Genomic DNA, 22,920 nt, shown 5'->3' with positions numbered 1-22,920 from the left:
TTGATTAAGGAGCTTAAGGTAAAGGAACCTTTAGAAGACAGTGATCTTAATATGATAGAATTGACCATGCAGTTTGAGAGGGAGAAGCTGAAATTGTTTGCGTCAGTTAGTATGGGAAGTGAAAACGTAAAAGCAAATGAGAGGGCATACAATATGGTAAAATATTGTGGGAAATTAGAGGACTGGGAAACACTTGAAAACCAATACAAGGCAACTGAAAGAAAGCAATATGGTGAGAAAAGATGTGATATGAAGGCATGGTAGGCAATGATATAAAAGAGAATACCAAAAATTTTCAGGTACATGAAGTATAAATGAGAGGCAAGGGTAATTATCAAACTGTTGGAGAGGTAGTAATGTGGGACAAGGGAATAGCAGACAACATGAATAAGTGTTTAGCATCCTACTTCACCTGAGAAGACACCTGCAGAATGCCAGAAGTTCAAGCGTGTCAGGGGAAAGAAGTGAGTGAAGGTGCTTGGGAAGCCAGAAGGTCTAAGTTACCTGGAAAGATGGACTGCACCCAGAAGTTCTGAAGGAAGTAGCTGAAAAGCCTATGGAGAAATTAGTAATGATCTTTCATGAATCACTGAATTCTGTAATGGTTCTGGGGGGATTGGAAAATCGTGAATATTCTACTCTTTAGGAAGGGAGGGAGGCAAAAGACAGGAAATTATATGCCGGTTAGCCTGACATCAGTGGTTAGCAATATGTTAGCATCCAGTATCAAGGAAGAGGTTTTGAGGTACATAAGAACATAAGAGATAGGAGCAGGAGAAGGCCATCTGGCTGGCTGAGCGTGTTCGCCATTCAATAAGATCATGGCTGATCTGGCCATGGACTCATATCCACCTACCTGCCTTTTCCCCATAACCCTTAACTAACTTACTATGCAAAAATCTATCTAACCTTGTCTTAAATGTATTTACTGAGGTAGCCTCCACTGCTTCATTGGGCAGAGAATTCCACAGATTCACCACTCTCTGGGAAAAGCAGTTTCTCCTCATCTCTGTCTTAAATCTACTCCCCTGAATCTTGAGGCTATGTCCTCTAGTTCTAGTCTCACCTACCAGTGGAAACAACTTTCCTGCCTCTATCGTATCTATCCCCTTCATAATTTTATATGTTTCTATAAGATCTCCTCTCATTCTTCTGAATTCCAGTGAGTACAGTCCCAGGCGACTCAGTCTCTCCTCATAGTCTAACCCCCTCATCTCTGGAATCAACCTGGTGAACCTCGTCTGCACTGCCTCCAAAGTCAGTATATCCTTCCTCAAGTAATGAGACCAGAATTGCACACAATACTCCAGGTACAGCCTCACCAGTACCCTGGAGGCACTCAATAGACTAGGCTGAAGTCAGCATGGTTTCCTTAAGGGAAAAACCTTGCCCGACAAATTTGTTGAAATTCTTTGAGAATAGCACAAGTAGGGTAGACGAAGGAGAATTGGTGGATGTTAATTCACTTAGATTTTCAGAAAGCCTTTGATAAGTTGCACACATGAGGCTGTTAAGAGCCCATGGTATTACAGAAAAGATACAAGCATAGCTAGAGCATTGGCTGGTTGGCAGGAGGAAAGAGTGAGAATAAAGGGAGCTTTTTCTGGTTGACTGCCAGTGATTTGTGTGTTCTGCAGAGGTCAATGCGGGGGTCTGCTTCTCTTTACATTGTATTTCAATGATTTAAATGGCAGAAATTATGGTTTTGTGGCTATGTTTGAAGACGATACGAAGATAGGTGGAGGGGGAGGTAGTGTTGAGGAAGAAGGGAGGCTACAAAAGGACTTAGACAGCTTAGGAGAATGGGCAAAGAAAGTGGCAGATGGAATACAGTGTCGGGAGTGTATGGTGTTACACTTTGGTAGAAGGAATAAAATCAGACTTACTTGGAGTATTGTAGGCAGTTTTGAGTCTCTTTTTTTAAAAGAATGTTCTGACATTAGAAAAGGTTCCTGGGAAGTTCACAAAAATGATTCTGGAAATGAAAGGCTTATCATATGAGAAGCGATTGATGTCTCTAGGTCTTTACTTGCTGGAATTTAGAAAAATGAGGCAGGATGTGGTGAGGATGTTTCCAATGGTGAGGGAGTCTAGGACCAGAGGGTATAGCCTCAGAATAGAGGATCGTCCATTTAGAATGGAGATGAGGAGGAATTTCTTCAGCCAGAGGCTGGTGAATCTGTGGAATTCATTGTCACAGGCCACCGTGGAGGCCAGGTCATTGGGTGTACTTAAGGCAAAGATTGATAGTTTCTTGATTAGTCAGGGTGTGAACAGTTACAGGGAGAAGGCAGGCAAATGGGGTTGAGCCATGATGAAATGGTGGAGTAGACTTGATGGGCCAAATGGCCTCATTCTGCTCCTAAGTCATAATTTATGTATTTTTTTGTGTCTGCGATGTTGCTGAAAGCAAGTTTTTGATTGTACCTGTACCTCACTGTGCTTGTGCACGTGACAATACACACCACTTGGACAAAAAATCTTGAAAATTAAGCATCTATATATTAACAATCTATTTCAGTTATGCCTAAAGTTAATTCTTAATTTTTTTTTCCTGACAGCTGTGGGTTGACTTCAGTTGATGTTAACTAAGTAATTGGTGCTCGCCGCCTAATACCTGGGACAATTCCGCGGTGTGCAGTCTTTTCTACATCTAATACAGTACGGTACGGGTGTGTATGTGTGCAGTGCCAATTACAGAAGATGAGGCGGTGTGCGCCACGTCATGGTTTTCTGGTGCTCATATTACATTGACGCACGCATATGCCGAACTTTCACACGGAAAAAAACAGTGGGGTGGTTGAAAGTAAGAAACAGAGATTGAGGGTCGAAGTTAGGCGGCTGAAGAAGACGAAGTGCGATTTTGGGGTGTGGAATTTTGCATTGATTGGAGAAAAGAAAAAAGAAGTTATATAAAGACCGGATGAGCAAGGAAGTTTTGCCCTATTCAGCTTTTCTTTTAGTTGGGATCTGCAAAGTTGCAAATGAGTAAAGGAGAGAGTTGTGTCCCGGAGACCCGAATAGTGAGGAACTCGTAGCCGCTGGCTTCAGGTCACTAAAGCTAGCGGAGCTGGTTCCTGTATCGTAACACATACAGGCACGCAGTCCAGTGGAGAGGAAGGCACTCCGGACGTGAGCAAGTGAAAAAAAAACACACACTGCAGAAAACTCGACGATTAAAGTGAGTCGGAAACCTGGGGTAAAACCTAAATTTTGATACTTCGATGATTGGTGTTTTTAGGATTCTTCAAACTAGGAACACTTTGAGCTGCAAGCCAGTCAAAGGTTGGTTGTCTTTTTTTATGTAGCTGCTAATGTCGAAAAATTGTCTGTTCTGCAATCTTTTTAACTTGTCCAGGAAGTGAATCGGCTTGCTTCACTAAGATATTTTCTGTCCGGTTTGCTATGTTTAAATAAATAAAAATTTACGCAAGTTGGTCTTCAACTTCGGCGAGTGTATTATAATGTGCCTGTACATATTAAACAATGATTTAAATTTGCGATCTGCTCCCTGAATGATCTGATAATGTCTACACTTCTTCATGGTAGGTAGAAAAAGCATGCTTTTAAAAAAAACGGATCCTAGCCTGAACTTTATTTTCTTGCGATGAGGTGGTTTTTGGTCACTTTCAATTGATTGTAAGTATTTCGAGAAGATTGTTGTTGGGTGGGAAGGCTGAGGAGCAGGATAAAAATTCTGCGATTTGAACGGTGGACCTTGTCAGTTGTTGAAAAATCTGCTGAAATAGGGTTATGTCCGGACTATGCAAACATCCATAAATTATAAACAAATGCATTTCCTCACATGTTAGACGTCCCTTCGCAACAACTTATTTACAAGCTTGAGAAGCATTTCTTTGTCACAACAAATTTCTTCAGTATTTGCATGAACAAAATGGAGTAATCATTGTGCAATAACGAAATATTAATTTCTAAACTCTCAGATTGCTACGCACACTGCACATTCCTCTGGTGCAATGAACTTCTTAACATGAAAGTGCAGTAATGAATATTGGTTTCTTGAGGATTTTAAGGATATTAATACAAAGCAATTACTTTTAAAGACCATAAGATATAGGGGCAGAATTAGTCCATTTGGCCCGTCCAGTCTGCTTCGCCATTTCATCATGGCTGATCCAATTTTCTTCTCAGCTTCAGTCTTCTGGCGTGTATCACTTCATCCTCTGACCAATTAATAATCTATCAACCTCTGCCTTAAATATGCATAAAGACTTGGTCTCCAAAGCAGGCTGTGGCAAAGAATTCCACAGTTTTGCCCCTCTCTGGCTAAAGAAATTCATCCTCATCTCCATTCTAAAAGGATGCCCCTCTATTCTGAGGCTGTGTCCTCTGTTCCTAGACTGTCCCACCACAGAAACCATTCACTCCATATCCACTGTATTAAGGCCTTTCACTATTAAACAGGTTTCAATTAGGTCCCTTCTCCTTCTGAGTTCTAGTGAATACAGGCCAAGAGCCATCAAACACTCTTCATATGACATCCACTCAGTCCTGGAATAATCTTTGTGAAACTCCATTGAACCCTCTCCAATTTCAGCATATCCTTTCTAAGATAAGGGGCCCAAAATTGCTCACAATAGTCCAAGTGAGGCCTCACCAGCTTGTAAAATTTCAGCATTACATCCTTGCTTTTATATTCTAGTCCTCTTGAAATGAATGCTAACGTTGCATTTGCCTTCCTCACCACCGACTCAACCTGCAAATAAACCTTCAGGGGATCCTGCACAAGAGGTCCAAGTTGCTTTGCGCCTTAGTTTTTTTTTGTATTTTCAATCCATTTAGAAAATAGTCAACCCCTTTCATTTCTTCTACCAAAGTGCATGAACATATACTTCCCAGCACTGTATTTCATCTGCCATCTTTTATTATCTATAAATTTTCCAATAAAGCCATCAATGTCAACATCCAAATCATTAACATAACGTAAAAACAATCGGTCTCAACACAGACCCCTCTAGAACACTACTAGTCACTGGCATCCAGCCAGAAAAGGCTCCCTTTATTCCCATCTTTTCCTCTTGTCAAGCAGTCACTGCTTTATCCATTCTAGAATCTGTCCTGTAACACCATGGGCTCATAACTTGTTAAGTAGCCTCATGTGTGGCACCTTGTCAAAAGCCTTCTGAAAATCGAAGTACATCTACTGATTTTGCTTTGTTTATCCTGCTTGTTATTTCTTCAAGGAATTCCAACAGTTTTGTCAGATAAAATTTTCCCTTGGGGAAACCATGCTGACTTCAGCCTATTTTATTATGTGCCCCCTGAGACCTCATCCTTAATTGGGGCATAATACTTTTCAGTTTGTCTTCCATTTTGTTGTCCCCCATTATTACCTCTCCACCCTCATTTTCCAACGGTCCAGTATCCACCCTTAGTTCTCTTCTACACTTTATATATCTGAAGAAACTTTTGATATCTTCTTTAAGATTATTGGCTAGCTTACATTCATATTCCACCTTTACCTTCTTAATGACTTTTTTAGTTGTCTTTTGTAGGTTTTTAAAAGCTTACTTCCTATTAAAGCTACACTGTCTTAACCCTGGATGTGCTGTCATTACCTTTGTAGCCAAAAGGTATACTTGAATTGCTTTTGCACATGATGTTTTGAGCAATAGCTCAATCCCATCTTTTTAGGTGATTCCTTGGAGCCAATGATGACCTGCTTTCACACCAGTACTGTAGATTCTAATGAAGCTATTGTGGGATCCTGGACTTGCCACTGTTGAGGCAGGTACCTGCTGGGAGATGGTGCACTCTTTCCATCATTCATGCTGGGCTTTGATATGTTCTGAACACAAGGTCTCATGGTTCTCAAACTACTCTGAGTACTCCAGCTCTTCAGTGAGCAGCCATGGACTAGGAATTTCTGCTTGATGGTGAGAATGCTGCACATTTTCAAACAGACTGAGAATATCTTTGAATCTTTTCTGCTGTTCACCTGGCAATTCCTTGCCATAAAGTAACTTGAAGTAAAGTGCCTGCTTTTGGAAGTTGGTATCAGCAATGTCCTGCCCATCAGAGCCAACTGAATTAACGGCGCCTCAGTGCTGGGGTTGTTTGTGTTGCTTGCTTACTTAAGCCCTTTACCCCTACTGGGGCACAGGTTAATGACAGCAGCTTCCCAGTCCAGAGCTAGTCTTTCAAGTTGTCCCTATGTTAGCCCATCTTTGAAGACCCTTCCTCTTCCAGGAATGAGATCTTTGGAGCGACTCTGGGTTTTCAGTGGGATATAGTTGTTAGCCCCATGCCCAACCCATCTCCTTTCACGGTCAGGTTTGGGACCATCCACTGCAGAGTAGTTGTAAGTGTAAGGCTGCTCACAATAATTCACTTGTCAATTTGGAAGTATAATGAAGGGAAAGTCTGTGGTTATCTTGCATCACCTTGAGATATTGTCTATAGATAGTTCAAGTTCAGTTTCTCCAACATCCGACCTATTGGTCATTAGATTTTCTGTTGAACCTCATTGTTCAGGTGTCTGTAGAAAGGACTTGCTTCCCTTTGGGCAATTTCTAATCCAGGAACATTTCATTTACAGTGAAATAGCTCTAAAGTAACCCAGTCGTTCTCATCAAACTAGTCCAAGTGTTTTCTTCTGGGAAAATCAAGAGTCCCTTTATAGGTGCTCAAAATGCTGGATTTTGTAGAGGTCCAACTGTTGTGGCACCACAATTTTGGGGCATGCCACCTCAAGATGACAGAGCAACATAGGTGGTAGTCAGCACTTATCAAGCTGATGGTAATGAAGATGCCTTTGTAATTTCACATGAGTGTGAGGTTGGGATTATTTACACCTACTATGCAAAGAACTGGAGGTGTGTCAAAGCCAAAGTCAATGTTGAGTTTATTGTCAAATGCATAAGTTCAGTAATGAGCTTACTCACAGCAGTATTTCAGGCACATAGCATCACATAAGCAGTATTTACAAGAAAAACATCAATTGAACATAAGTTATATATAATTTTTACAAGAAGGAACACAATTAGAACAAAAAAAATGAAGTCTATTTTAGTGCAAAATGATCAAAGTGACCATTCTTGCTGTTTCCACAACATTCTCCAAATCCACTGGAGGATGAGTGAATCAATGTGATGACTGGCATCCTTTCCAGTCCATGATTGAGGTCCTGGGCAGGTAAATTGCATTCATGACTTCAGACTCTTAAAATAGTTAATCTGTTCCAATCTGGTGTGATAGATAATCCATTGTGGGAAGAAATCGCTAGGTAGACACTGAAAAAGTTCCAGTATGTTTCCAAAGCCTCCTTCAAAAACTGCAGCTTCTTACTTGTTCCGTGCCTCATGAAACACTGAGAATGCAAAGAGAGCATTTCCCAAATTGCTCACCTAAGGCGGCTCATGAGGATCTCATACTTGCTTCGATCGAAATTTAGAACCCGTAGAACAAGAGTGGAAACAAATCCTAATGGACTGCCCAGGAAGTACAGTATGGTCTTTCTTTCATATATTACTTCTATGTGATTATTTCCTTGTCATCATTTAGAATATGTTAGTCATCATTTCAATTAATATCCTAATACATTTATGTATTACATTGTCAATCATCATTATGTTTATATGATACCACCATTGTTAATCAACATTGTCTTATTCAATTCAAATGGTAGTTTGTTTAGTATACAGTAATAAGAACATTGTGAAAACTTAGTACAATAAAGGTATGAATGGAATCCTTGTGGTCTCAGTGTGTTCAATCAATGATTGATAAGTAATTGGCTTTTTAATGTGTTTTGTAAGTCTGGTTTTAATTGTTCCTCACTGATGCTCTGTTCAAATGTGCAAAATGTGAAGTATATGGGTAAATACTTGCAACTTCTTTCTATCATTATTAAAAATGTTTTCTGCACTTCATTTTGTTAGCTTAACATAATTTTGTTCGGTGAGCTCACTCCTTCGAAAGTCTGTTAATGCTGAGACAGTTTAAGCCTTCAAGGCAGACATTTTTTGTTTGGTGATGGCCTCAAGACAAATGGAATAAAAATGGGAAAATAGAGTTGGGATGCCGATCAACTAATATCTGACTACATGATGTTGCCAGTCTGAGAGAGTGAATGACACAGTGTATACTGTCACTATTTTTCCATGAAATCTTTTGTAATAGTGATGGTGAGAAAACCCTAGATTTTAGTTCTTCTTTTCCAGTCACCATGCTTTCAAGAGTATGTTTTCATGAATACTTAGAATCCACACTCGGAAATTACAGTTTTAATATCCTCCACCTCTCCACCTCTTGGAAAGAAATTGTAAGAAACCTTTGGTCAATTCCCTTAATGGACTGGCATCCATTTTGTTTAATTGTTTGGGCTCTTTTGCAATTTTTAAAGGATATATAATTTCAAGTTGTTGCTTTGTTTACAATATTGATGAATTGACATAATGCAACATTACCAGGTAGATGAACTTTTAGCACCGTTACAGATTGGCATGTTTGATGTTGTAGGCATCAGTGAATCATGGCTGAAATAAGATTATAGCTGGGAGCTTAACGTCCAATAAAAGATATTATATAGAAAGGACAGGCAGGAAGGCAGAGGGTGTAGCATTGCTCTGTTCATTAAAAGGTGAAAAGTAAAAAGTGAAATCAAATCAAATGACATAGGGTTGGAAGGTGTTGATTCACTGTGGATAGAGCTAAGGATTTGCAAGGGTAAAAAGATCCTGAAAGGAGTTTTATACAGACCCCCAAACAGTAGTAAGGATGTGGTCTGCAAATTACACAGGGAGTTAGAAAATGTATGCCAAAAGGGCAATGTTACAATCATCATGGGGGACTTCAATATGCAGGTAGATTGGGAAAATCAGGTTGGTGCTGGATTCCAAGAGAGGGAAATTCTAGAGTGCCTAGAGGATCAGCTATTCTGGATTGGGTGTTGTGTAATGAACCGGACGTGATTATAGAGCTTAAAGTAAAAGAACTTCAGGGAAAGTGATCATAATATGATTGAAGTCACACTGAAATTTGAGAAGGAAAAGCTAAAATCAGATGTACAGTATCAGTATTACAGTGGAGTAAAAGGAATTACAGAGCCGTGAAAGAGGAGTTGCCCAGAATTGATTGGAAAAAACACTAGCGGGGGTGACAGCAGAGCAGTAGTGGTTGGAATTTCTGGAAGCAATTTGGAAGGCAGAGGATATATGCATCCCAATGAGGAAGAATAATTCTAAAGGAAATATGACACAACTGTGCCTAACAAGTTAAATAAAAGCCAAAGAGAAGACATATAGTAGAGGAAATATTAGTGGGAAGTTAGAGGATATGATAGCTTTTAAAAAAGCATCAGAAGGGAACTAAAAAAGTAATTAAGAAGGTAAAGATTGAATATGAAAGTAAGCTAGCCAATAATATTAAAGAGGATGCCAAAAGTTTCTTCAGATACATAAAGTATAAAAGAGAGGCGAGAGTCGATATCAGACTGCTGGAAAATTATGCTGGAGAGGTAGTAATGGGGGACAAGGAAATGATGGACGAAGAAAATAAGTATTTTGTATTAGTTTTCTCTGTGGAAGACACTAGCAATATGGTGGAAGTTCCAGTTGTCAGAAGTGATGTATTATGTGAAGTTACATTTCTAGAGAGAAGGTTCTTGGGGAAACTGAAAGGTCTAAAGGTAGATAGGTGACCTAAACTACATGGTGTATATCCCAGGTTCTGAAAGAGGTGGCTGAAGAGATGGTGGAGGCATTAGTTATGATCTTTTAAGAATCAATAGATTCTGGAATGGTTCCAGAAGACAGGAAAATTGCAAATGTCGTTCTACTCTTCAAGAAGGGGGAAGGGCAGAAGAAAGGAAACTATAGGCCAGTTAGCCTGACTTGAGTGGTTGGGAAGATGCTGAAACCGATTATTAAGGATGTGGCCTCAGGGCACTTGGAGGCACATGATGAAATACGCAGTAGTCAGCATGTTTTCCTCAAGGGAAAATCGTGTCTGACAAATGTGTTGGAATTTTTTGAAGAAATAACAAACAGGATAGACGAAAAGAGAATTGGCTGATGTTGTGTAGTTGGATTTTCAGAAGGCCTTTGCCAAGATGCCACACATGAGGCTGCTTAACAAGCTATGAGCTCATGGTATTATAGGAAAGATTCTAGCATGGATAAAGCAGTGGCTGATTGACTAGAGGCAAAGAGTGGGAATAAGGGGAGCCTATTCTAGTTGGCTGCCAGCGACTGGTGGTGTTCCTCAGGGGTCTGTGTTGGGATCAATTCTTTTTACGTCATATGTCAGTGATTTGGATGATGGCTTTGTTGGAAAATTTTGCAGACAATATGAAGATAGGAGGAGGTACAGGTAATTTTGAGGAAATGGAGAGACTACAGAAGGATTTAGACGGATGAGGAGAATGAGCAAAGAAACTGCAGATGGAATACAGTGTCAGAAATTGTATGGCCATTCACTTTGGTAGAAGAAATGAAAGAGTTGACTATTTTCTAAATGGAGTGAAAATATAAAAAACTGAGGTGCAAAAGGACTTGTAGGTTCTTGTGCAGGATTCCCTAAAAGTTCATTTGCGGTTTGAGTCTGTGGTGAGGAAGGCAAATACAATGTTAGCTTTCATTTTGAGAGGACTAGAATATAAAAGCAAGGATGTAATGTTGAAACTTTAGAAGCTGGTGAGGCCTTGCTTGGAGTATTGTGAGCAGTTTTGGGCTCCTTATCTTAGAAAGGATGTGCTGAAACTGGAGAGAGTTCAAAGGAGGTTCAAGAAAATAATTCCATGATTGAATGGCTTGTTATATGAACAGCATTTGATGCCTGTATTCACCAGAATTCAGAAGAATTAGTGGTGACCTCTTTGAAACCTATCAATTGGTAAAAGGCCCTGATAGGGTGGATATGGAGATGTTTCCTGTGGTGGGAGAGTCTTAGACCAGAGGACACAGCCTCAGAATAGAGGGGTGCCCTTTTAGAATAGAGATGAGGAATTTCTTTAGCCAGGGAATGGTGAATCTGTGGAATCCTTTGCCACAGGCAGATGTGGAGGCCAAGTCTTTATGTATATTTAAGGCAGTGGTTGATTGATTCTTGATTGGTCTCTGCATGAAGGAATATGGGGAGAAGGCAGGAGATTGGGGCTGAGAAGAAAATTCAATCAGCCATGATTAAATGACAGTGTTTACTCAATGGGCCAAGTGGCCTTATTCTGCTTCTGTCGTTTATGGTCTATTACTGTTTAAATTGTTAGTTGGTTACTTTGTTCACATGTTATTTTTGCCCAAGTATGATTTCTAAGCTTAAATGGATAGCATAGAGATCAGATCTAGGATAACTTTGCCTTTAGCTGATGTTAGTTGAGTCTATTTTAAAACCTTCTAATTTGCATTTCACTATTCTGAAGGAAATAGTGAATCCTTTTCTGACAATGATACAGACTCTCATGTGTTAATCTCTCTGATGGATGCATAGATAGTCCTGTTAATTGTTGTTGACAGCCAAGACTGTGCTTAATCTTACTTGATTTTCAGATTTGTGTACTTTCTGGCAGAAACTAATGGCTGACGCATAGGATGAGGCCACTAGCACTTTTTTTTATTTCCTTAATAAGAGGCTAGGGAAGCACGTTGTTGCAACATGTTTTGTTATCCTGGCTTGAAACAAAACAATTCATTTCAGGTTGAATATTGTACTTGGAATCATTTAAGCAGCTAAACTGGGTCCTTGATACCTTTATCTTCTGGATAATATTTGGATTCTTTCTGGGAATATTAAATTTATGATAACTGGTTAGATAATTGTATAAAGCCACATACTGAACTGGAATTAAAAGTGAATGGGGAGTCAGAATTTGGACTGTAGTCCGGATGAGTACATTTGGTTATAGAGCACATTTCAAGTGTTCTATAGATGTTAACAAGCAACAAATATTTAACTATGCTTCCTAAATGCCTGACGATATTTTATATGATAGCGTATCACACCTAACTGCTGTTTATTCACCCACAGACTGTGCATAGTTTTGTGTTAAATAAATAGGCTGTTTCCTTATATTCTTTCACAGTGTAAGAGGGATTTCAATTTTTCTTTTCAAAGCGTCCCTGAAATTTGATTTTGTTTTGAAAATAGATGGAGTTGTGAAGAGAGAGTCCAGGTACTGCATGGTTTTCCCTGTGCTTCGCAAGGCAAAATAAAATGGAAGAGCGTATAAGAAAGATCGAAGTCCAGGGAATTCAAAAATCAGTCCTTTTGTGGCTACGTGTGGGCTGCAGAATATTTTGGCTGTGGGTAGTTGTGCAATTCCAAGAAACAGAAGGGAAGAATGATACTGCAATAAAAATAAATCTGGCAAAGTCTGTACTGCTGTGCAGTTATTTATTCTTCTTATGTGACCCTCTCCCTATTGGTTAAACAGCGGCATTGACCTAAAGAAGTTTAAAAAGAATCATAAGCCATTTGTAAGTTTTAAGGCTAATTCTCAGGTATTGTGTCTCTATAAAAGGATAAGCAAACTAGCAATTAGTGACCCTTTTTACAATATTCCATATGTACGATGGCCAGTGAAGTTGTTCTTACAAGTAGTAATGAGATAATGATGGAATAATGGAAAGGATGACAGAGAAACACCCCTTCTTTCCAAAAGAGTCCAGTGAGATCTTTTAGATCTCCTTGAGAAGCGAGCAGGGACTGAGGTTTAATGAATCATCTGAAAAATGACAGGGCCTTCAGTCAAATGGGTGAGTGTTAGTTAGAACCATATTAATAAAACATTCCACTTCTGAAAATTGTTTTGTGGCAATGAAAGCATTCGTTTGCAAGATTTCCATTTGGTGCAGTGGATTTCCAACTTGATACCTCCAATAATGCAGCATTTCCTTAGTAATGCGCAGGAAAATGAGTAAATTTTGTTTATTTTTATAATCCAGGCCATTCTAACAAGGTCAGCAATTATTGCCCATCCCTATTGGTCTTGAGAAGGTAATGTCCATCCATTGAGAAAACACTTACAATGGTGCTAATTAGAAAGATCCAGAACAGTGAAGAAATCTGATATATTTTCAAGTCAGATGATAGGTGATATGAAGAGAAATCCTCAGGTGACAGTGTAAGATAAAACTTTATTTATCCCAAAGGAAATTAATGTTACAAGTTTGCTCAGTCAGAAATATATACTTTAAAATACAAAATGTAACCATTGAGATATGAAAAAGAATACAAAATGTGCATTAAAAGGTAATAGTGCCAGATTCACATGTCCAATAAAACCATATACTTAAGGAGGAGGAGTTGTAGAGTCTTACAGCCACAGGGAGAAAGGATCTCCTGTGGCGTTCAGTGGTGCACTTCGGTGGAATCAGTCTATTACTAAAGATGCTCCTCTGTTTGTCCAGTATGTCATGGAGGGGGTGAGAGGAATTGTCCATAATGTTCTGTAGCTTCTGCAGCATCCTCCTCTCAGACACAACCTCCAGGGAATCCAGTTCCACCCCAAGAACAGGACCGACCTTCCTGACAAGCTTATTGATGTTATTGGCGTGAGCTGCTCTCACCCTGCTGCCCCAGCAGACTACAGCGAAGAATAGAACGTTGGCCGCCACTGAGTCGTAGAGCATCTGCAGCAAAGTACTGCAGATGTTGAATAACTGGAGCCTCCTCAGGAAGTACATTCAGCTCTGTCCCTTCTTGTACAGAGCCCCTGTGTTTTTATTCCAGTCCAGTTTATTGTCTAGGTGAGTTCCCAGGTATTTGTAGTCCCAGACGACTCCCGCATCGGTTCCCTTGATGGAGATGGGAATGCAGGGTGTTTTCACCTTTCTGAAGTCCACCACCAACTCCTTTGTCTTAGTGATGTTGAGCTGCAGGTGATTCAGCCCACACCACTCGACAAAGTTGTCCACCATTCTTCTGTACTCAGCCTCTTGACCCCAGCTGATACAGCCCACAACTGCCGAATCGTCTGAAAACTTCTGCAGGTGGCAGGACTTGGAGTTGTATCTGAGGTCGAAGGTGTAGATGGTGAACAGGAAGGGGGACAGGACAGTCCCCTAAGGTGGACAGGTAGTCTGTAATCCAGGGCACTAGTAGAGCATCCACCTGCATCTCCATGAGCGTACTCCCCAGTAAAACATGTTGTATGATGTTAAAAGCACTGGAGAAATCAAAGAACACAATTCTCACAGTGCTGCCCAGTTCATCCAGATGGGTGTAAGCCCATTGAAGCAGGAAGGTAATGGTGTCCTCGACTCCAATAGGTGGTTCATAAGCAAACTGCAGGAGCTGGAGTGGTGGATTTACGATGGTACAGAAGTGTCTCCGGACCGGTCTTTTCTCGTGATTTCATGATTTGCAATGGTTTCCTGTGCTTTCTGCTGTTGTCCTCCTTGGTAGTGGAGTTCATTCATTTTAGTCTGATATAGCAGACTTGTGGAGGTGCACAGCATTTTGCAGATCATACACACTGCAGCCCTGGTGACCCATTGTTGCGAGGCATGAACGTTTAGAGTGGTAGGTGTGAATGTCAGTAGGTTGATTTGCACTGGATGGTGCCAAGCTTATTGCATGCTGTTAGAGCTGCATCTGCAAAGGCAATTGGAACACATTCCATCTCATTGCCTTTGGGCTGTCAGGTGGTGAGTCACTCCTTACAGGAAACTCAGCCTCTGACCTGTTGTAGCTACGTTACAACATTCATGAAGTTGATCCAGATTACCTCTTGTCCAGTTGATGGTGAAGGATTTGGCTACAGGCATCTCATTACATGTAAAGGGTAGGTGGCCAAATTTTCCCTTTATAGAGTTGGCAGTTTGATGTTCAAATGTTTCCAGCCACTTAGCAGTCCATGTTTGAATATTCTCTTGAAAGCTGTGATGCAGGTTGAAGGTTTGTGGTTTTGGCATTGGTAAGCACATTATTAGTAGATGCTGTTGATTATACTTTCACTGATAATTGATGATTAACTGTATTGCATTTTCCCTGTTTAATGCAGTCAGAAAATAGCTGGGTATCTTTCCATTTGGAAAGGTTGCTAGTGTTGTAACTGTATTGGAACAGTTTTGCTAGAGGTGGAGCTAGTTCTGGAGCACCAATCTTGTGACTTCTTAGCCTTTGCTACACTTAATGCTGAACAACTGTATGACCATTCTAAAAATATTAGATCACTGCCATTTTGGAAAATAAGGAAACAAAACACTAAATAATACAGCTTGCATTGAGCCTTGATGTTTTTGAAAAATATAATAAATGGTACAATTGTTTCAAGACCATATACCTAAGTTCATTTGGCTGTTAATAAGAAAACTATAGTGATTTTATAATTGGCTCAGTTTTACAATGTTTTTGACTTCCTTTTGGATCTTTAAAGCTTGGGCTAAGTTGGTTTAGTTTCATCCATAGATTTATAAAGGGAACTTATGCCATGAGTAACTGTATTCTTTGTACATCAGAATTTGCAAAAACTTGTTTCATTCATTTTGGCACCATTTTAGAGCTGAATTTATTCTTAGTTTTGATCAGTCTTTTGCTGGTTGGAGTTATTCCAGAAAACATGCCAAATTTTGTTAATTATAATCTACCCTGAAAGATTTGGGAACCTTTTGACCAGATAGTAGTTCAGTAAGTAGATTCACTATATTCTTCTGATAGAATCATCTAACACAGAAGGAACCCATCTGGAGGAATAACAGAATTCCATTCTTTACCTTGCCACTGAACCTGTTTCCATCACAATTTTAGCTATACATTCTAAATCTTAAAGACAACTAAAAAAAGTCAATTTAAATGTCAATTATTTTAAAGATAAGAATGGTCTCTATTATTTCCATTGCCAGTGGGTGCAGCAATTGCCATTCATACCTAAATCCCATAGATTAAGGATTAAGGTCTTTCATTGACTCTGTTATGGATTTATTGGGTATGCCTGCAAGAAAATAAAACTCAGGGTTGTATATGGTGACGTATGTGTGCTTTGATAATAAATATACTTCAAAATTTTTGAACCTTCATTAAAAATATCTGGTCTCATCTAGTAAACGATTTTTATACTTTTTATACCCAAGGATTTGTCAATCACTAGTCTTAGAGATGATGTGATCTTTAGAGCAGCATTTAGTTCAGCGAGCATCTAAACCAGTGAAACGTTCTCTATCGGAATCTGGAGCTTATCTGAATCCAGCAAGTAAGATTGTAGCTTCTCAGATGATCAATTTGAAATATCTTCAGTGAAATATTTATAGTTACTAATTTATAAGCTCATAAAATCATGCTAATGAGATGCCATTGTTGAGGAAGATTGGAAAAAGAAATTGTTAAGTCTTGGATCTCCAGGTTTCCAAACTACTCCAACCACCATTCACCATTCACCAACCAGATAGAGAGACAGACAAGTAAGTTGTCCAGCTAGAAAATGTTGTGAGCCATCACCTTGTATAAACAGGGCAGCTTAGGATGCTGTCCATTCATTGTGTTAGCAGATGATTCAAGATTACTTGAAAATTGATGTGGATGATTTAATTCCTTGCCCTGATGATGGTTTAATAACTTGACGGGGAATTGCTTGTACATTAGATTTGTGGAATTGAAAAACAGACTGCATATATGACTCACTGCAACTGTCTGAACACTCCTAAATGGGCAAGTGTAGTCTCTCATATTTCCTGTCAGTTGAGGGGTTAACCACTCATAATGGGAGATCCCTCATTTTACTATTTAAATCAGGATGTAAGATTCATATATTTTTCACTTTTCCAGTTTTACTAGTGAGCAGTTGGGTTTCCCAGATCTAGGCAAATCTAGCAGTTATAAAGCAGTGTAAGATATTCATGGAAGGGGCGGGAGCATTGTAATGCTATGGATGATAAAGAGCAGGAGTGCTTTCCCCAGTGCTCCAACAGATTATTAACCATCCCAACAATAGTCTAATTGTGTTCTCATAGTTTATCCTATGGTCTCCTTGGCTCATGATGTACCCCTTTTGCTTATTCCATTTCCTTGCTCCTTCCTGATACTCACAGTATTTGCCTTACTTTCCTTGAATTGAATTCCCTTTTATTTTCAAGCTTCTCTGTTGCAACCTTGTGCCACGGGCTTGCCTACTTGACATCAGCCAGTTTCTCAAGCAGGCTGGCTGCGGTCAAACAAAAGATTTTAAAATTAGCTCTCAGTTCCTGCCTTTACATTTAGCAGAACACGCTGTAGCCATTCTTCCAGGTTTGCTAAGGCAAAACATCTTCCCTCTCTCCCCTAAGTTATCAGGACCATAATGTAAGAAGCCATTTTATGAATTTGTGTCTGTGTGTGTGTTTGTGATTAATCTGATTTCAAACTCAATGAACTTTTGTAAACAGATACATAAATCAGAAGTAAAATGTCCCTGTAGTTTTGTTTCTGGTATTTTTCTTTTGGTGTAATGGAACATTTGATGGTGAGATTTGGCTGCAGTTGAAGAACCTGATTCACAACAGATGGACTGTAACATCACTCGTTCTCACATTGTGATTAGAGGGCACAGTAATGCTGTTTTCTGCAAACATTGCCAAAGTTGCATAGTGTTCTGTTAATGAGAGCAAAATATATTTAGTCACCCAAGGGGATTGATTGCATTGAATCTGCTTCGTAGCATTCACTGGTTCCACAATTGGAATTAAAGTAACTATCCTGGGAAATTTGGATGAAATCAGAAAGCTTCATTGCATATTTTTAAAAAAGTTGGTACTTCTGTGTTTTGAGAATTTGCAACTCAACAAATTCTTTCTCTCTGGTAGCAATGACATACCGCATAGACTTTTATGTACTCAATGCACATCTTCTTTCTTTCTGTGTGAGTTCCAAAAGCAATGGTTACTTGGATGTTCCACTGTTGAATCATAGAGTTGTGCAGCACAGAAACAGGCCCTTCAGCCCAACTGTTCAGTGCTGACCAAGATGCCCATGATAAAGGGGAATGTTAAAGCCAAATCCAATCATATTCTAACCAATGATCTTTTTCCATTGGAGCCATGGTATGTGAATACCAACAGAATTCCAGAAGTGTTGAGAGCAAATGCTTTGACTTTACCACTGTCTGGCAGAGACCAATTAAAAAGATTGGAGTATGATTGGGTCCTTGGACTGTATGGATTAGGCACTCGCTTGATGTCGGTTTAACAACAGAGTAGATTTAGGGTTGACATAAGTTTTTACTTTGATGCAACTGGGAAAGTCGATGCAAATGGCAGAACTACTATATGTTGCACTGATTTCACCATCTTGTATTTGTTTTATTATCTAGAATTTATTTAAATTTTACATCCATCCCGCAACATGAGGGAGTAAAAATCTTTGCATTATGACTCTGTTGCAATGTACAGACATGTGAGTTTAAAAGTCTGATGACTTGTAGAAAGAAGCTATCCCATAGCCTGTTGGTCCTGCTTTAATGCTGCGGTACTGTTTGTCAGACGGAAGTAGCTGAAATGGTTTATGGTTGGGGTGACTGGTGTCCCTGATGATCTTCCAGGCCTTCTTTTTGCACTTGCTGCTATAAATATCCTCACAGGAGGGAAATTCACATCCACAGATGCACTGCGCTGTCTGTAGCACTCTTTGCATTGCCATGCGAAAAAGGTTGGTGCAGTTCCCATACCAGGCGGTGATACAGCCAGTCATTATGCTCTCAGTGGTGCCCCTGTAGAAGTTCTTGAGGATTTGGTTGCCCATGCCGAACTTCTTCAGTCGCCTGAGATGGAAGAGATGTTGTTCTGCTTTTATTTGCCACAAAGCCACTGTGTACAGTCCAGGTGAGATCATTGGTGATGATCATTACTGAGGAACTTGAAACTATTCACCCTGTCAACTGCAGACCCATTGATATTGATCAGGCCAAGTCTGTCCTCGTTCCTCCTGTAATCCACAATCAGATAGGCAGCAGTTAGGTTATTATATTTAACTTGAGCATCCTTAAAACCAGGTATCAGTCCATCTTTTCTGCTATGTCCCATTGGTGGCTGTGCATGTGCCCTTCTCACCATTCCTGATTTCACTGGTAGGAATGTTGAGTGTTAAAGTCAGGAAGTCATGCTGTAGCCATATAACATTGTGGTTAGGCCACATTTGGAGTATTGCATGCATTTCTGGTTGCCACACTACAGGAAGAACGTGGGCTTTAGAGAGAGTGGAGATGAAGTTGACCAGGCTGCTACTTGGATTGAAGTGGATTAACTGTAAGAATAAATTAGACAAACTTGAATTGTTTTCTCTAGAATTTTGGAAACTGAAAGGACTACCTGATAGAGGTTTAGAGAATGATGGGTGGTATATACAGAGTAGATAATCGGAGTCTTTTTTTCTCCCCCAAGGTGGGAATGTCAAATACCAGAGGGCATTGATTCAAGGTGAGAGAGGGTAAGTTTAAAGGAGAGTTATGAAGATTTTCCGCAGACAATGCTTAGTGCCTAGAATGTACTCTCTAGGGAGGTCGTAGAAGCAGATACAATCACAAAGTTTAAGAGGCCTTTCAACAGATGGAGAACAGAGGAACATCGAATATGTGCAGGCAAATGGGATTAGTTCAATTTGGCATACTGATCAGTGCAGACATGATGGACCAAAAGGCCTCTCTTTCAGTGCTCTGCATTTCTATGTTTCTATGTAAATATATTCCATGTTCAGTCTTTTTTAGGTACTCAGTAAATGTCCTATCATTCACAGGATGCAAGAAATAAATGTATGTTATTCTGCCCGTTCAGGTGTAAAAATCTCTGCAAAACCCAGAGATTAAAGGTGGTGGCAAATCCGGTATTAGCATTCCCTGACAATTGTAGTCTGCAGACTAATCCGAGCAGAGGAGTATAGCACAATGAATTAAGAGGCATGTATAATTATGATAGCAGAAAAAACATACAGTTACGAAAATATTAAAATAATAAAATAATTATCTAGTTGTCAGTCTAATTATCTACTAACATTTTAAACACAATATACAGAAGTATACAAGTATACTGAAGAGAAATTAAACTGTGGCCTTGGCCTCTTCCTTAGGCAGTCGCTTGAATCAAGGGTGGCTTGCTTTTATTCCAGTTCTGTGGGTTCTGAAGAGACTGATGATGCCAAAACAGGATCCATTCACTTTGCCATAATCCATATGGAGGCGTTTGATTGAGCAGTGTGTCAGTACTATGAAACATTATGTGGATTTATCTGGTCTTTTGGCCTTCTGGATCCAAGAAGGGATTTCAAGGTATTCAGTGTTGTCCCAAATACAGCATCTGTATATTGATCAGCCAAGATCTGGGGATTTCCACAAGTGAGTGAAGGTGTTATATTCTTCAAAGATACATCATTGAATTGTTTCCTTTGACCAGAGTCTGATCATGGGCTTGCAAATAATGCCCATCAGAGCGGGTTGAATGCATCTACGGCCTGAATGCTTGTGATGCTAGAAAGATTGCGAATGGTGTTTGGTGATGACACAGCTTATCTGGCCAGCAAAAATATGGCAGACGTAGGATAGGGATGAATTTCTGTGGGAAGCGAGAATGGGTGGAATATTACACAGACCCTCCTGATTCATGGAGTCAAAGCTTTTTTTGGAAGTCAAGCAAGCTGGTATACAGTGGTAATTGTGCTCACTTTGTTGAATAGTAATGCGCTCCAATGTTGTACCTCCTGATGAGTGGAAAAACTTGAGGAGTAGCTGTGAGGCCACTGGAAGAAGATGGTTGAGGATCACCCATAGTGTAAATTTCCCAGTGGCACATAGCAGGGAGCCCACTGTGTAGTTAGCACAGCTGGACAGGTTCCACTCTAGTGAAAAGCCTGTTAGTCTTAATAATAGCTATTCTTTCTTAAGATTCTTCAAAGCAAACACAGTACCTGTTGAGGTTTCAAAGATATTCAGTGGTTGGCAATTTGACTGCACCATCAACCTCTGATAAGTCAGTCAATATTTTGCAATAAAGCTAATCTATGAACCAGCCAATGTGGACTGGAATGCAGGAATTCTTCAGTGGACTGAGAAAAGAGACAAAGCAAATGGTATATCAGATGAAAGATTCCATCCATAGTGCTCCAGTACATCAGGCAGATATAAGAACTAGTCCTTGGTTGTAATTTCTGGAACTGAATGTGTGTCTATTGTACATAGGTGGAGTGACCACTCTTTCAAAGTTATAAAGTAGGCCACTTAGGATTTATAAGATAAAGGCCATGGTCAAAACATTTTAATAGTGGGCTTGTTTGAGGCCCTATGCTATTGACACTTTTACAGAATGTACAGGATCTTACCATTAAGGATCGAGCAATCTCTGGGCAGTAGAAACATAGAAAACCTACAGCACAATACAGGCCCTTCGGCCCACAAAGTTGTGCCGAATATGTCCCTACCTTAGAAATTACTAGGCTTACCTATAGCCCTCAATTTTTCTAACCTCCATGTACCTACCCAAAAGTCTCATAAAAAACCCTATTGTATCCGCCTCCACCATCATTGCTGGCAGCCCATTCCACGCACTCACCACTCTCTGAGTAAAAAACTTAACCCTGACGTCTCCTCTGTACCTACTCCCCAGCACCTTAAACCTGTATCCTCTTGTGGCAACCATTTCAGCCCTGGGAAAAAGCCTCTGACTATCCACACGATTTATACCTCTCATCATCTTATACACCTGTGTCAGGTCACCTCTCATCCTCGTCGCTCCAAGGAGAAAAGGCTGAGTTCACTCAACCTATTCTCATGAGGCATGCTCCCCAGTCCAGGCAACATCCTTGTAAATCTCCTCTGCACCCTTTCTATGGCTTCCACATCCTTCCTGTAGTGAGGCGACCAGAACTAAGCACAGTACTCCAAGTGGGGTCTGACCAAAGTCCTATATAGCTGCAACATTACCTCTTGGCTTCTAAATTCACTTCCACGATTGATGAAGGCCAATACACCATACGCCTTCTTAATCACAGTCGACCTACGCAGCTGCTTTGAGTGTCCTATGAACTCGGACCCCAAGATCCCTCTGATCCTCCACGTTGCCAAGAGTCTTACCATTAATACTATATTCTGCCATCATATTTGACCTACCAAAATGAACTACTTCATACTTATCTGGGTTGAACTCCATCTGCCACTTCTCAATCCAGTTTTGCATCCTATCAATGTCCTGCTGTAACCTCTGACAGCCCTCCACACTATCCACAACACCTCCAGCTTTTGTGTCATCAGCAAACTTACTAACCCATCCCTCCACTTCCTCATCCAGGTCATTTATAAAAACCACAAAGAGTAAGGGTCCCAGAACAGATCCCTGAGGCACTCCACTGGTGACCGACCTCCATGCTGAATACGACCCGTCTACAACCACTCTTTGCCTTCTGTGAGCAAGCCAGTTCTGGATCCACAAAGCAATGTCCCCTTGGATCCCATGCCGCTTTACTTTCTCAATAAGCCTTGCATGGGATACTTTATCAAATGCCTTCCTGAAATCCTAATACACTTCATCTACTGCTCTTACTTCATCAATGTGTTTAGTCACATCCTCAAAAAATTCAATCAGGCTCGTAAGGTACGACCTGCTCTTGACAAAGCCATGCTGACGATTCCTAATCATATTATACCTCTCCAAATGTTCATAAATCCTGCCCCTCAGGATCTTCTCCATCAACTTACCAACCACTGAAATAAGACTCACTGGTCTATAATTTCCTGGGCTATCTCAACTCCCTTTCTTGAATAAGGGAACAACATCTGCAACCCTCCAAACCTCGAACCTCTCCCGTCCCCATTGATGATGCAAAGATCATTGCCAGAGGCTCAGCAATCTCCTCCCTTGCCTCCCACAGTAGCCTGGGGTACATCTCATCCGGTCCCAGTGACTTATCCAACTTGATGCTTTCCAAAAGCTGCAGCACGTCCTCTTTCTTAATATCTACATGCTCAAGCTTTTCAGTCTGCTGCAAGTCATCACTACAGTCACCAAGATC

At 40.2% G+C, this 22,920-nt stretch overlaps 1 protein-coding gene across 2 annotated transcripts in view; it reads left to right on the top strand.

Moving 5' to 3' along the window:
• The first annotated feature begins 2,753 nt into the window (after positions 1-2,753).
• Positions 2,754-22,920, top strand: part of map3k22 (mitogen-activated protein kinase kinase kinase 22) — a 111,813-nt gene continuing 91,646 nt past the window's right edge. Inside the window, exon 1 of one of the 2 annotated variants that reach the window (XM_072259847.1) lies at positions 2,754-3,181. The gene's annotated coding sequence lies outside the window, so the exon portion shown is untranslated. Of the gene's footprint in view, positions 3,286-22,920 lie in introns of both variants that reach the window. The other variant, XM_072259838.1, reaches the window with a different exon arrangement.

Source organism: Mobula birostris, chromosome 1 (genome assembly GCF_030028105.1).
Source record: "Mobula birostris isolate sMobBir1 chromosome 1, sMobBir1.hap1, whole genome shotgun sequence".
Lineage (NCBI taxonomy): Eukaryota > Metazoa > Chordata > Chondrichthyes > Myliobatiformes > Myliobatidae > Mobula > Mobula birostris.
Note: the sequence above shows the minus strand (reverse complement) of the source record. Positions and strands in the feature narration are given on the sequence as shown.